Consider the following 16,470-nt stretch of genomic DNA (forward strand, 5'->3'; position numbering starts at 1 on the left):
GAGCAGAGTTTTTTTTTTTTTTTTTAAGCAAAAAGACACCAGAAGCATGATCCATAAATGAATAAATCAGTACTATGTTCAACTTCATCAAAATTAAGAACTTACGCTGTTTGAAAGAGTGTTATGAGAGTGAGAAGACAAGTCACAGACTGGGAGTTAATATTCTCCTATCACATATCTAACAAAAAACTTGAATCCAGAATATCTACAGAAAAAATTCAATAGTAAGTGAACAAACTAATTAAAAATTTGACAAAGGATTTGAGTAGAAACTTTACCAAAAAAGGAATATGGATAGCAAGTAAATATACCAAAAGATATTAAACATCGATAATTGAAGAATTGTAAGTTAAAACCACAATAAGAAACCAGTAGTGAGAAAATTAAGACATTAAGAAAAATGAAGGAAGAAAGGAAAAATAAAAAAATCAATACCACATGCTGATGAGACCATGGAGCAGTTGGAGCTTTCATTTGTTGACTTGGGCAATGGAAACAGTGTAGCGACTTTAACATTTGGCAGTTTTTTATGAAGGTAAACATATATATAGTTGGGCTTCTCTGGTGGCTTAACTGGTAAAGAATCTGCCTGCAAAGAATCTGCCTGCAATATGGGAGATTGGGTTCGATCTCTGGGTTAGGAAGATCCCCTGGAGAAGGGAATGGCACTGCAGTATTCTTGCCTGCAAAATCTCATGCACAGAGGAGCCTGTCAGGCTACAGTCCATGGGATCGCAAAAGAGTTGGCCATGACTTAGCGACTAAACCACTAAAGCACCACCACTATGTATGCTTACCGTAGGACCTAGCATTCCTACTCCCAGATTTACCTAGTGAAATGAGAGTTTATGTCGATTTTTAAAAATAATTTTATTCATTGATTTTATTTTTGGCTGTTCTGGGTCTTTGCTTTGGGCAGGCTTACTCTGGTTGCTGTGAGCAGGGGGCTAACCCTCTAGTTGCCATGTGTGGTTTTCTTATTGCCATGGCTTCTCTTGTTGCTTAGTTGCTCTGCAGCTGGTTTGATCTCAAACTAAGGATCAGACCTCCTCCCCCTACATTCGCAGGCAGATTCGTATCCACTGTACCACCAAGGAAGTTCTTGATTTCTTTCTTTTTTTTTTTTAAACAGCTTCATTGAGATATAATTCACATACCATATAATTTACCTCTTAAAGTGTACAATTCAGTGGATTTTAATACATCTACAGAGTTGTGTAACCATTATGACAATCAATTTTGATCCTTTTTAAAATAAATATCTCCAAAAAGAAACCCCAGATCTATTAGTAGTCTCTCCTCTCCCTCCCCCAGATCTAGGCAATCACTAATATGCTTTTTATGTCTGTAGATTTTTTTCAGGTAGCATAATGTTTTCGAGGTTTATTTGTGTTGTAGCAGTATCAGTACTTCATTTCCTTTTATGGGCAAATAAGATTCCATTGTATGGTTATATCAAATTTTTTTTATTCAGTCATCATTTGGGTTGTTTCCACCTATTTGCAATTATTAACAATGCTGCTATGGACATTTCTGTACAAATATTTCTGTGGATATGTGCTTTCATTTGGTTTGGGTATAGACCTAGTAGTGGAATTGTTGCATCACTTGGTAACTCCATGTTTAACTTTTTTAGGAACTGAAAAGTTCCTAAAACTTTTTTAGGAACACTGTTTTCCAAAGTAGCTACACTATTTTACATTCTTATCAGCAATGTATGAGTATTCCAGTTTCTTCCCATCCTTGTCAATACTTACTCTTTTTATTACTATAGCTAGTCTAGGGGCTGTGAAGTGGTATCTCATAGTGGTATTTCATTTATATTTCCATAATGACGTAACAGAACCTTGTGTGCATCAGGACCCTGGAGAAAGGAGCAGTGACCCCGCAGGAGACTGACCCAGACTTGCCCGGGAGTGTCCAGGAGGTTCCAGCTGAGGCGTGGGTCAGTGGTGGCCTGCTGCAGGGTTGGGGGCACTGAGTGTAGCAGTACACGCATGGCGTCTTTTGAGGGAGGTCACCATTATCTTCATTACCTCCACCATAGTTTGGCCCCAGGTAGATAGCAGAGAGGGAACACAGCTCCACCCATCAATAGAAAATTGTTAAAGATTTACTGAGCATAACCCCGCCCATCAGAACAAGACCCAGTTTCCCCCTCAGTCAATCTCTCCCATCAGGAAACTTCCATAAGCCTCTTATCCTTCTCCATCAGTGGGCAGACAGATTGAAAACCACAATCATAGAAAATTAACCAATCTGATCACCTGGACCACAGCCTTGTCTAACTCAATGAAACTATGAGCCATGCTGTGTAGGGCCACCCAAGATGGACGGGTCATGGTGGAGAGTTCTGATAAAATGTGGTCCGCTGGAGAAGGGAATGGCAAACCACTTCAGTATTCTTACCTTGAGAACCCCATGAACAGTATGAAAAGGCAAAAAGATAGGACACTGAAAGGTGAACTTCCCAGGTCAGTAGGTGTCCAATATGCTACTGGAGATCAGTGGAGAAATAATTCCAGAAAGAATGAAGAGACGGAGCCAAAGCAAAAACAACACCCAGTTGTGGATGTGACTGGTGATAGAAGCAAAGTCCAGTTCTATAAAGAGCAATATTGCATAGGAACCTGGAATGTTATGTCCATGAATCAAGGCAAATTGGAAGTGGTCAAACAGGAGACGGCAAGAGTGAATGTCGGCGTTTTAGGAATTGGCGAGCTAAAATGGACTGGAATGGGTGAATTTAACTCAGATGACCATTATATTGACTACTGTGGGCAAGAATCCCTTAGAAGAAATGGAGTAGCCATCATAGTCAACAAAAGAGTCTGAATACAGTACTTGGGTGCAATCTCAAAAATGACAGAATGATCCCTGTTTGTTTCCAAGGCAAACCACTCAGTATCACAGTAATCCCAAGTCTGTTCCCCAACCAGTAATGCTGAAGAAGCTGAAATTGAATGGTTCTATGAAGACCTACAAGACCTTCCAGAACTAACACCCAAAAAAGATGTCCTTTTCATTATAGGGGACTGGAATGCAAAAGTAGGAAGTCAAGAGATACCAGGAGTAACAGGCAAATTAGGTTTTGGAGTACAGAATGAAGCAGGGCAAAGGCTAATAGAGCTTTTCTAAAAGAATGCACTGGTCATAGCAAACACCCCCTTCCAGCAACACAAGAGAAGACTCTACACATGGACATTACCAGATGGCCAACAACAAAATCAGATTGATTATATTATTTGCAGCCAAAGATGGAGAGGCTCTATACAGTCAGCAAAAACAAGACCAGGAGCTGACTGTGTCTCAAATCATGAACTCCTTATTGCCAAATTCAGACTTAAATTGAAGAAAGTAGGGAAAACCACTAGATCATTAAGGTATGGCCAAAATCAAAACCTTTATGATTATACAGTGGAAGTGACAAATAGATTCAAGGGATTAGATCTGATAGACAAGAGTGCCTGAAGAACTATGGACGGAGCTTCATGAGGTTGTACAGGAGACAGGGATCAAGACCATCCCCAAGAAAAAGAAATGCAAAAAAGCAAACTGGCTGTTTGAGGAGGCCTCACAAAGAGCTGTGAAAAGAAGAGGAGTGAAAAGTAAAGGAGAAAAGGAAAGATACACCTATTTGAATGCAGAGTTCCAAAGAATAGCAAGGAGAGATAAGAAAGCCTTCCTCAGTGATCAGTGCAAAGAAATAGAGGAAAACAATAGAATGGGAAAGACTAGAGATATCTTCAAGAAACTTAGAGATACCAAGGGAACATTTCATGCAAAGATGGGCTCAATAATGGACAGAAATGGTATGGACCTGACAGAAGCAGAAGATATTAAGAAGAGGTGGCAACAATACACAGAAGAACTGTACAGAAAAGATCTTCATGACCCAGATAATCACGATGATGTGATCACTCACCTAGAGACAGAAATCCTGGAATGCAAAGTAAAGTGGGCCTTAGGAAGCATCACTACAAAGCTAGTGGAGGTGATGGAATTCCAGTTGGGCTATTTCCAGTCCTAAAAGATGATACTGAAAGTGCTGCCCTCAATATGCCAGCAAATTTGGAAAAAGTCAGCAGTGGCCACATTCCAATCCCAAAGAAAGGCAATGCCAAAGAATGCTCAAACTACGGAACAATTGCACTCATCTCACATGCTAGTAAAGTAATGCTCAAAATTCTCCAAACCAGGCTTCAGGAATATGTGAACCGTGAACTTCCAGATGTTCAAGCTGGTTTTAGAAAAGGCAGAGGAACCAGAGATCAAATTGCCAACATCTGTTGGATCATCAAAAAGGCAAGAAAGATCCAGAAAAATATCTACTTCTGCTTTATTGACTATGCCTTTGACTGTGTGGATCACAACAAACTGTGGAAAATTCTGAAAGAGATGGGAATACCAGACCACCTGACCTGCCTCCTGAGAAATCTGTATGCAGATCAGGAAGCAACAATTAGAACTGGACATTGAACAACAGACTGGTTCCAAATCGGGAAAGGAGTATGTAATGGCTGTATATTGTCACCCTGCTTATTTAACTTATATGCAGAGTACATCATGGGCAACACTGGGCTGGATGAAGCACAAGCTGGAATCAAGATTGCCGGGAGAACTATCAATAACCTCAGATATGCAGATGACACCACCCTTATGGCAGAAAGTGAAGAACTAAAGAGCCTCTTGATGAAAGTGAAAGAGGAAAGTGAAAAAGTTGGCTTAAACCTCAGCATTCAGAAAACTAAAATCATGGCATCTGGTTCCATTATTTCATGACAAATAGATGGGGAAACAGTGACAGACTTGATTTTTTGGGGCTCCAGAATCACTGCAGATGGTGACTGCAGCCATGAAATTAAAAGACACTTACTCCTTGGAAGGAAAGTTATGGCCAACCTAGATAGCATATTCAAAAGCAGAGACATTACTTTGTCAACAAAGGTCTGTTTAGTCAAGGCTATGGTTTTTCCAGTAGTTATGTATGGATGTGAAAGTTGGACTATAAAGAAAGCTGAGGGCCGAAGAATTGATGCTTTTGAAGTGTGGTGTTGGAGAAGACTCTTGAGAGTCTTGGACAGCAAGGAGATCCAACCAGTCCATCCTAAAGGAGATCAGTCCTGACTATTCATTGGAAGGACTGATGCTGAAGCTGAAACTCCCAATACTTTGGCCACCTGATGTGAAGAACTTTGTCATCTGAAAAGACCCTGATGCTGGGAAAGATTGAAGGCAGGAGGAGAAGGGGACAACAGAGGATGAGATGTTTGGATGGCATCACCGACTCGATGGATGTGAGTTTTAGTAAACTCCGGGAGTTGGTGATGAACAGGGAGGCCTGGCATGCTGCAGTCCATAGGTTCGCAAAGAGTTGGACAAGACTAAGCAACTGAATGGCTAGTGATGTTGAGTTTTTTCATGTACTTATTGGCCATTTGTAGCTTCTTTGGAGAAATGTCTCTTCAAATCCTTCTCTCATTTAAAAAGTGGGTTATTTTCTATTGTTCAGTTCTAAGAATACTGTATACTAGGTACTAAACTTTTGTTAGAGATATATTTAAATTTTTTTTTTTTTTTTACCATTCTTTTGGTTGTCTTTTTACTTTCCTGAAAGGTGAAAGTTTTAAATTTTGATGAGGTCCAATTTAATTTTTTCCTTGGCTTCTTGTGCTTTTTATGTGTCACATCTAAGAAATTATTTTCTAGATATTAATGTTTAAGGGCTTAATCAAGCTCTTACCTCTGTTTTTTTCCCCAAGAGGTTTGTAGTTTTAGATTTCAAGATAATCTTGGATACATTTTGAGTTAATTTTAGGGTCAATATAAAGTTTTCCTGTTTATTCCCAGGTAATTAACATATTGGTTGCTGTTGCTTTCGGTGATTGGTTCTTGTTTCTGTGGAAAGGTCTTTTTCTAAAGGGAATGCTGCTGTTTTGTAAATGATAATTTTTCAAGTAGTAGTAGCTTGCTTTAAAAAAAAAAAGAAAAAATCATGACAACCCAGAGGGATAGGGTGGGAGGGATTTGGGAGGGGGGTTCAGGATAGGGGGACACATGTGCACCCATGACTGATTCATGTCGATGTATGGCAAAAATCACAACATTGTAAAGTAATTATCCTCCAATTAAAATAATTTAAAAAATCAATCTTTAAGGAAGTTTCATTGAAAGCACTTCTTTTGGAATAGTTTGCTTTACCACATGTTCCTTGTTGTTTTACTGGCTATGACATGTCTCACTCTTTTGCAACCCCATGGAGTACAGCCCGCCAGTCTCCCCTGTCCATGGGATTTCCTAGGCAAGAATACTGGAGTGGATTGCCATTTCCTCCTCCAGCAGATCTTTCCGACCCTGGGATCAAACCCAGTCTCCAGCATTGGCAGTTGGATTCTTTACCACTGAGCTACCTGGGAAGCCCACATATTCCTTGTTTAAGTTGAATAAATCTAAAATGTGTATTGTACAAGATTTTATTTTCCACTTGTATCCTAAGAGTGGCAAAGACACTGCAGTTGCCTTATCAGGATTTTTTCTGTAAATCAAATATACATACAATTTGTTTTTGAGCAGAAGGGATTGATGGTGGTATTATGCCCTAGTAGAAGTATGGAGTTGCTCATTTGAATTTTACTAACCCAATGGTTTGACTTGATCTTTTCACTTCAGTGCTGCTTTGACTTCATTTGTTAGCTTGCATATTTGTTTATTTATAGAAATACAAATTTTCTGTTAAAAAATGTTTCTTAAAATGCAGAAATTGAGTAGAGAGAATTAATTGTGATTCCCTCTCAGACAATTAACATTTTTCGAATTCTTTTAATTACTGTATAAAGTTTTAAGCTTTTTACATGTATATCCAAGTATATTCTTTAAACTTAGAAATTAGGCTTTAAACTTTCTCATGTTTATATTTAACACTCTTTAAACTAGAAAACAAACTTAAAGTTTAAAGTTTGAAGAAAGTTTAAAGAATTGCTGTGTTTTATATTATTGCTGTTTTTAATATCCTAATCAGTATTTATTGATACTCATGTTATGAAGCACATAGTTTCATTAATAAAGAGAAGATACTGCAAATTCGTCAGATGAGAAATATATAGACTATGTTAATTTTTGGAAATACCAGCATTTTTACAAGCCGCAAGGAGAGCATGTGTAATTCAATGTTTATTTCTTTTACTTCTTCCCTTCCACTGCCTCTGTCCACTTTTTTCTCCCACTCAGATTCCTAAATTATAGACCCTGCGCATCCGTTTGCTAGTAGACTGGGCTTCTTGGGCTTCCTGGTTCTTTTCACTGCTTTAGCCCAGGGTTGATGTTGCCTGGGTTTCCCACAATTCTCCAAGTCACCTCTTTTTCCGTGTCCTTTGAGACACTCCTGGCAACAAATCCATTTATTCTTGTGCTCTTGCCCCACATCCAAAAGTAACATTTCTTAAGAGTCTTCTAGGTGTCAGGCATTGTTCAAGGCACTTTCATCTGAAGTACTGCTGATTTTTATTATTAGCTAGTGGTCAAGTTTGGCCTCATAGCAGATACCTTATCTTTTTGCTTATTCTGCTTCCCTTTAAAGGGACCCCCAAATAAAAGTCAACATTACTGATGAAATTTTACTAAATTGCAGGACTCCTAGTCTCACGTATGGTAATTTTTGTTTTTTTCCTGTTCTGAGAAAAAGAATCCTGATACTTTATCCTATATTGGGAAATGTATGCATTGCTAACTAAAGTGTTTGAAATAATTGAGAGGTATATTATACAATTTAAAAAACACAGTTTAAAAATCACTGAAGAATGGTACCATTTTAATTATAAATAAGATTTGTTTCTTTCTCAAACTTTCCCCTCAGCCTACAATTATTATTAAAATGTTTCTAGTTTAGGGGAACTTGACTTTCTTAGAAATAGAAACTTTAAATATTAAGCTTAACTTCAATTTTGAATTCAGTTTAAATATTTTTTAATGGATTAAATTCATATTTATTCTTAAACTTTGTATCTCACATATAAATTCATTGAATTTCTAAAATTAAGAAAAACTAAAAGAGCATTGAAAAATATTGCTTTTTGGTGCTAGGGAATAGAGGGCAGTAAATACATGAGAATTATCTACCTTTTTTAGTTTGCCTTAAAGAAACAGGGTTGATGAGTGAAAGTGTGTGTGTGTGTGTGTGTATGTATATATATATACATTTTTTTTAAATTTAGTTTTTAGATCTGATGTTAGATCTTATTTGTCACTCTTGGAACACCTCATTTTTGACTGGACTCAGAAGTTCTCAGGACAGCCTCTGTCTCTTGGTAATCTGTTATTGCCATTTTTCTTTGGCTTCCTTCATTCTCTTGGCCAAAAGTTTAGCATATTCTGCAGCCTCTTCCTTATTTTTCTTAGTACACTGTTTCTTCAGAGCAATAGGCCAGCATTTGTGTTGCAGAATACGTGGAGTAACATGACGCTGAATCTTGGGTGCTTTGGTAGTGGGTTTCTTACCTTCTTTGTTTAAGGGCTTTCTCACAATATATTGGTGGACATCTTCTTCTTTAGAGAGGAGAGAAAGTATATTAATTAGGACTCTGGGTTAAACAGAAATCTTAACTCATACTAGTCCATAATGGAATTTAAGAATTGTGGCGATAGGAAGTTGTCTTAGCAACAGAGGTCAGGAGTATGATTAAATTTCCAGAATAATTGGAACATCAGCATGTTTTCTTCTGTCTCTTGTCTGTCTTCCTCTCTGTGTATGTGCCTCATTTTTAAATCTTTCTAGATAAGCTTCATTCACTCGGTTCCTAACTTTTCCCAAGCTTTATTTATAAAATAGTTCAGACATTCAAAGAGTGCCTGCCACTTCTTTTCTCAGTTTCATTTTCAAATTTTCTGACAAAAAACTTTGAATGGCCACTTGGTCAGGGAGAAGTATCATGCTATATAGCATGACTGGTAAAACTATGGGAATGAATTAAAGGTGAACTGGGGCAGTTCAAAAGGTAGAAGGGGGCAATTTCCAGAAGAAAGAGTAGGGATGATTGAGGTGCCCTATAGGGAAAAACAAGCATGTGTTTTTGAAATGATCTTATCTTCAGATTACTTCTGATAGGGATGACTGAGCTTTGAAAGAACCTTTGAAAGACAGCCTACATAGCACTTTCAGCTAAGGGCAGTATCTTGGTTTAGAGGTTCTCTCCAGTCATATCCTAAACTGCTGTTCCATTGGAATGATGCCAAAGACCGGGTTCACTGCTCAAGTATAGAAAATTGTGGCAATTAGGCCAGCATGACTTCTGGGTTTTTAATTGAAACGTTGGTCATACCATTGAAGCACTCATCCCAGATTTTATGTATGTACCAGAGATGCAGCTCACTCACTTTGGGAGCAGAAGTATGACTGGGATTCTTAGAGTTAAGTTAAAGCAAATGGCAATTGGCAGAGCGACTACAGGGCAGAACAGAAATATAACTGGTTCTATTAGCAATCACTCTTAGTTGTCTTGGAAAATCCATCCTGCTTATATGAAAGAGACATTCTGTCTAGATGTATATACCATGTTGCAGTGGCCTGAATTAGCAGCTTGAATGTGTGTTGATATTTTGTGCTGACCATAAAACCTGTCAGAAAGATTAACACAAATGTCAGGAAAACCCAACAGTTGAGTATGGAATTTGTATGAGGAAAAATAATCTTAAAATTGGAACCCTCTAAAAGAGGGTTTGGAACAAGTTGTGGAAGATGTGGAGAGACTGTTAGGAGCCCTGTAAAAAGTTTTTCGTGTCAGAGAAAGATTAGAATATTAAGCATTCTTTAGTCTGCCTAATTTTTGAGTGATTTGTTTGGGAAAGGCAGACTTGTTAATGTTGCATTTTTTTTCTTGGAAGAAAAATGTTAGACCAAAAGGCTAATAGAATTATTTGCCAGATGCCCTGTTCTAGTAATCCACTGAATAACAAAAATATACAATTCAGTGAATCCTGATATCTCAGAGTCATATTTACAATGTAGTAGAACTGTTTTAAAATCTGTTCCCAGGTTTGGTTTATCTGTGAGTATGTAGGACTGGACTTTCCTAGAAGAAGGACAGTAGGAAAGTTTTAGATAAACAGTACACTTTGCATTTTATTTTTGTCCAGGTCTACCAGAGAATATGTTTCCCAGGTTTTTGTTTCTTTATAGTTTTTAAAATATTTAAAATTAAAAAAATTTTTTAATTTAAAAATATTCATGCATTTCAAACATTATATGTAATATATATAGATTATTTATAGATTAATAGACACTCATGAAACTGCCATCCAACCAAGAACCAAAATATTATGAGTAACTTATCCATACTGTTTTAGTAATAAATTGTATTCCTGTATAAATTTGTCTTTGTATCTGCCTCTTCCTTGTCTTTCTTTCCTTTCCTCCTTTCTCCCTGCTCTTCTTTTCCGTCTTTCTTTCATTATGTCTTCCTCGGATCTGAGATTTACCTTCTTTTGAAGAAGATTGCATCCTCTTTAACCCATTTAAATTCTATTTCAAGCTTGTTTGAGGATTTAGAACAGAAGGCATTTATCTTACTGTTTTTGATAAAACCCTAATGTCTTTTGGGATGCTTTACTCTTAGTTGTACATAATGATTGCTTTTCACGCTGCTAACTGAACAAAGGTGGTAATAATTGGAAGTGAGACATCGTAAGTAAAGAAACCATTATGTTTTAAAAACCTGTGATTGATAAGGATATGCTTGTCTATAAACATGCCACTTAAGGTTTCTAAAGAATGTGCATGAGGCATAGTATTCATACAGATCAGAGAATCCATTCCCTAGAGTAATTAGAAATTCTGTGACATGTTCTAAAAAATAAATTGAAGTAAAATATATTTTAAAGGCAGAGAGCACCTTTTGTATGATTTCAAGAGATAGTCATATCCTGTGGTTCTCAAAGTGTGATCACCAGAGCAGCAGCAGCAGCAGCATCACCTGAGAACTTGCATATGTGATCTAGGTACTTTGACCTTTGGGTGATCTGATTCAGCTAAAGGTTAGAACCACTGCTATATACTCTATCTTCATTTATATTAACTAGTTTAGGTTGGCATGGTAATTTGGAGTAATGCTGTGAGAGGGTCTGAATTTTCTATTGCAAGTGACAGAAATCCAACTTAAACTAGTTTAAGAAAAAGGGAATTTACAGGCTCCCTCGGCTGAATTGGAAGATTATTGGGGAAGTTCACAGGTTCAGAGCAGAGACTACAAGAATCAGGGCCATGGAGCTTGTAAAACTGCTTGTTTCTGCATAACTTTGTCATTTTTATAGATTAGGTTCCTGTGTATGCTTGTCAGGTGGCACAGATGGTCACAGGCAGCTCCAAATTCACGTCCTCTGAGCGTAGCAATTCCAGAAAGAGCTGCTTTTTATCATTTCTTAAGCCCACTCTTCAACAGTTAAATTCATAGAAATGAGGGTCAATGACTGGCTTAGCCTGGGTCATATGTCTATTTCTGGGAAAAAGGAGAATAGGAGAGTGTGCCACTACATTGTCAGGAGTGGCACACTTTGGGTTGCTTTCAAATAAGCTTAACAATCTTTGAAGCACAGCAAGAAATCTAGAGGATTATAGACTTAGAAAATGGGACATACACAAACATGTTAGCCACTTTATTGTGTTAGAGTGTGGTTAACTATTTCATTAAAGGCTTACAGTGCCAGAATATGGAAGTTGATGTTTTAGGTTTTTTATTTTGTATAGAGTTAATTTTCGTCATTATAAAAGCAAATACAGTTAGAGAAATGCAAATCAAAACATTCCATTCCAGTGGAATGGCATTCCATTCTTTTTCATGATTGAGTGGTATGCTATTTTATATAGGTACCACATCATGTTTACCACAGTGAGCTACCATCTCACACTGGTCAGAATGGCCATCATTAAAAAGTCTACAAATGGAAAATGCTGCAGAGAGTGTATGGAAAAGCGAACCCTTCTACACTGGTGGCGGGAATGTTGGTTGGTATAGCCGCTGTGAAATACAGTGTGGCAGTTCCTCAGAAAGCTAAAAATAGAACTGCCATATGATCCAGCAATCCCACTCCTGGGCATATACCCAGACAAAACTATAGCTCCAAAAGATACATGCACCCCTGTGTTCATAGCAGCATCACTCACAATAGCCAAAACAGAGAAACATCCTAAATGTTCATTGACAAATGAATGGATACAGGTGATGTGGTACCTATATAAAATAGCATACCACTCAGTCATGAAAAAGAATGGAATGCCATTTGCAGCAACATGGATGCACCTAGAGATTAGCATACTGTGAAGTAACTCAGAAAGAGAAAGACAAATATCCTGTGATATCACTTATATGTGGAATCTTAAAATATGGCACTAGTAAACCTGTCTACAAAACAAAAAAAGACTCACAGACAGAACAAACTTGTGGCTGCCTCAGGGGAAGGGTGTGGGGGGGGGAGAAAAACGGGGAGTTTGGGATCCGCAGATGTAAACTGCTATATATGGGATGCATAAACAACATGGTCCCACTCTGGAGCAGGCTACTATATAAACAGGGAACTATATTCAATATCCTGTGATAAACCATGGTGGAAAAGAATATTTCAAAAAAAGAATGTATGTATATACCTGAGTCACTTTGCTGTGCGGCAGAGACTTGCACATTGCAAAACAACTATACTTCAATAAAACAATTAAATCATAAAAACCTATTACATGAGAAAAAATAAGCATTGAGTATGAAAGTAAATATACCCTGTGTTGTTGTTTAGTTGCTAAGTCATGTCCGACTCTTATGCGAGCTCATGGGCAGTGGACCACCAGGCTCCTCTGTCTGTGGGATTTCCCAGGCAGAAATACTGGAGTGGGTTGCCATTTCCTTCTCCAGGAATCTTCCTGATCAAACTTGTGTCTCCTGTATTGGCAGGTGGGTTCTTTACCAATGAACCACCAGGGATGCCCAAACCCTTGACATCTGGAAAATACTGAAAAATAGGAAGAAAAAAAGAAATCACGTAATGTTCTGCTCTCCAGAGACAACTACATTTTGGTGAATTTCCTCTGCGTATTTTCTTGAAAAATTATGATCATATTATAATGTTGTTTTTTCTTTGTTTTGATTAGTATTTATTTATAACTTTCTATCAGAGTGTAGTAGAAACTTAATCATCTTCTTCAGTATAGATTTCACCAGAGTTGTATAGTGTTTATTTTTTTTTAAGACTTAATTTTTTAGAGCAGTTTTGGCTTCATAACAAAATTAAGAGGATGGTATGGAAATGTCCCATGTACTCCCTGCTCCCAATATGTGTAGCCCCCCACCAGAATGGCATATTTTTTTTAAATTAATGAATCTACATTGACACATCATAATTGCCCAAAGTCCATAGTTTAACATTACCCCTTCACTCTTAGTGTTGTAAATTCTGTGAAATTGAACAAATGTATAATGATATGTATTCATCATTATGATTTTACACAGTATTTTCACTGCCCTAAAAATCCTCTGTGCTCCGTTTGTTCATCCCCCTTCTTATTCTACCAACTACTAATCTTTTTATTCTCTTCATAGTTTTACCTCTTCCAGAATATTATATAGTTGGAATTATACAGTATATACCCTTTTTAGATTGGCTTCTTTCGCTTAGTAACATTTTTAATTCCTCCATGTTTTTTAATGGCTTGATAGCTCATTTCTGTTTTAGCATTGAATAATATTCCATTGCCTAGATGTATCACAGTTTATCTGTTCAGCTACTAAAGGACATCTTGGTTGCTTCCAAGTTTTGCCCATTATAAATAAAGTTGCTATAAATATCCATGTGCAGGCTTTTGTGGACATAAATTTTCAACTCCTTTGAGTAAATACTAAACATGATTGCTGGATCATATGGTAAGAGTGTCTTTAATTTTTTAAGAAATTGTCAAACTGTCTTCCAAAGTGACTGTGCCATTTTGCAATCCCACCAGCAATGAATGTTGTAGGATTGATGTTAATTTTTAAATCTTGTTTTTTCATTTGAATTTGCAAGTAAGGAATATGTTCATTTTAAGTTTCTTGACATATAGCACTATCATTAGGTATTTTAAATTTAGTTGTTGAATTTGTTTAACTGTTTGTTTGATAGGTATAAACTGGCTATCTTATTTCAACTTCTTGTGTCCTTGATTACTGATGAGTGAGTTTTTGTTTTGATGGGTTTCATTAACTATAGTTTCTCTTTTGTGGCTTTCTGTGTTCTTAACCCACTTATTGGGCTTCCCTGGTGGCTCAGATGGTAAAGAATCTGCCTGCAATGCAGGAAACCTGAGTTCAGTCTCTGGGTTGGGAAGATCCTCTCGGTAAGGGAACAGCTACCCACTCCAGTATTGTGGCCTGGAGAATTCCGTGGACAGAGGAGCCTGGTGGGCTACAGTCTGTGGGGCCGCAAAGAGTTAGATGCGACTGAGTGACTTTCACTTTCAGCCCACCTATCTGCTGATGTCTTGGGTTTTTTTTCTTGATTTGTAGGAGTTCCTTAAATGAGCTCTATTTTCTTTAGTTTCCTAGTTTATAGTTTAGTTTTTATAAAACAATATATAAACCTAAATTATTTTGTGTATTTTAATTCCATCTGGCTTTTGATAGATTGTCTTATTTTTAAGTTTAAAAATTCTTTCTTCAGAGGTCCAGTAACTTTTGTTGTTTTGTTTTTTGTTATTATGACTCTTTATCTCATCTAGAATAAAGAAATTTTCAAGCTTTTTTGGTAATTTCTGTAGGCCAGTGTTTTGTCATTCATTGTAAGGTTTAAGGACAATGAAAGATGACAGAGAAACTTTAGTGACAAAATAAATTTTAGCAATAAAAAAATGATAACTTCTTATCTGACAGATCTAAACTTTCTCATCAGAGTTAATGTTTAGACAACATTTCTGGTTAGCCTTCTCTTGGTACAGCAAAAGCATTTGTATTTGCTGGAAATAACATTCATTTATGAAGAAATTATGGCAGAAATCTGTTTAAACAGTGAGAAAATTCTAGACTGTTCAGACAGCCCAGGGTTTTGAAAAAACCTTGGGCTTTGGCAAGAGCCCAGGAGAGGAAGTGTCTGCATCTGCTCCATTCTAGAAGCCTTCCCAAAGAGTTACTGTAAGGCAGCCAAGAGAACAGTGTATTTCACTACTGTGTGGTTCTGGAGGAGGAGACTTAGGAGGACTTCTAGCATGTCAGTTTCTGCGGTGATCTATTTTTATTGATTCAGGTTAGGTGGAAAATGATGTGTGTGTGTGTGTGTGAGAGAGATTGGGAGTTTTCTAATGTGGAAAATGTGTGTGTGTGTGTGAGTGAGTGAGTGAGTGAGTGAGTGAGTGATAGGGAGTTTTCTAATGTGGACTTGAACCTGTTGCTTTCGGTGAAGTCTCTTGGGGAGAATCGGAGGTGCCTGCACAAAGGAATAGGGTGACAAGTGAGAATAAGCAATGGGTGTCTGTTACTGGGGTAAACAGTATTACAGGGGTAACTTGTTTTCCTGTGAGGTAATAAAGAAGAACTTAAAAGTCCATGCTTATGTGGTAAAGAAGGAGCAAGAGAAGAGTGCTAACAGGGCCTTTGGGAAAGCAGGGTGAAATCTGCTGGTTAGTTGAAAATCTCCATCTGCCATGAAGAATCCATTCCAGAAAAGAAAGAAAGACAGAACGGCTTTGCTGCCAGGTTTCTTTTTTTTTTTTTCCCCTGAATGCTACAGCTATGTACTGGGCTAAGGATTTTTTACATAGAACACAGTAAATAAGAGAAAAAGCCCAACATTGGGTCCTTTGAGAGAGATTACTAGCCTAAATAGACAGCTTGCTAGCTTAAATACCACACTGTTCACCTATTTAATGTTCATGGTTGGTTGATTTTGAGTAGTTTCACAGTGTTCTTCAGGTATCAATCCCCACAGTATATTTTGGAACATATTCATCACCTCCAAATCTACAACTTTTAATTGAACTTATTTTAAAATTTAAAGCCATTGTAGGGAAAAGATGGACCAAGTTAGGAATTAAGGGGATTTTAATCAGAAAGCTCTGAAACATTTTGTCCCTTTAAATATATTCTAACATTTTAGAATGTATTTTGGTAGTATTTAAATTGAGTTACTATAATAAAGTGGTATATTTTAATGGGAAATTCATGACTTAGATCTAGATCGCAAAGTAAACTTAATGAAAAAGTGTACTACTATCTGGTTGATCTAACTGTAGTAGTAACTAAAGAGAAAACAAACAGCATTTTAAAGCATATATTATCATGGTGATAGCAAACATGTATATTTTTCTTTTAACATGAAATATCAAGTGAGTACTCTTCTATGAAAAATAAGATAGTAGCTCTTACTAGATTATTAAATTATTACTAGAATTAACAGTGTTCTATAGGCAATCTTAAAGTCTGACTTACATTTTATTCATAGGAAAAATAGGTTAGGAACTTGTCCTATCCT

General features: G+C 37.0%; 1 protein-coding gene across 4 annotated transcripts in view; it reads left to right on the plus strand.

Annotated features, from left to right (window-relative positions):
• Positions 1-16,470, plus strand: part of P4HA1 (prolyl 4-hydroxylase subunit alpha 1) — a 95,482-nt gene that overhangs the window by 6,469 nt on the left and 72,543 nt on the right. The window contains exon 2 of one of the 4 annotated variants that reach the window (XM_018042527.1): positions 12,930-13,052. The exons of the other annotated variants lie outside the window; for them this stretch is intronic. The gene's annotated coding sequence lies outside the window, so the exon portion shown is untranslated. The remainder of the gene's footprint in view (positions 1-12,929; positions 13,053-16,470) is intronic. 4 annotated transcript variants of the gene reach the window in all.

The sequence above is a fragment of the Capra hircus genome, chromosome 28 (assembly GCF_001704415.2).
Source record: "Capra hircus breed San Clemente chromosome 28, ASM170441v1, whole genome shotgun sequence".
NCBI lineage: Eukaryota > Metazoa > Chordata > Mammalia > Artiodactyla > Bovidae > Capra > Capra hircus.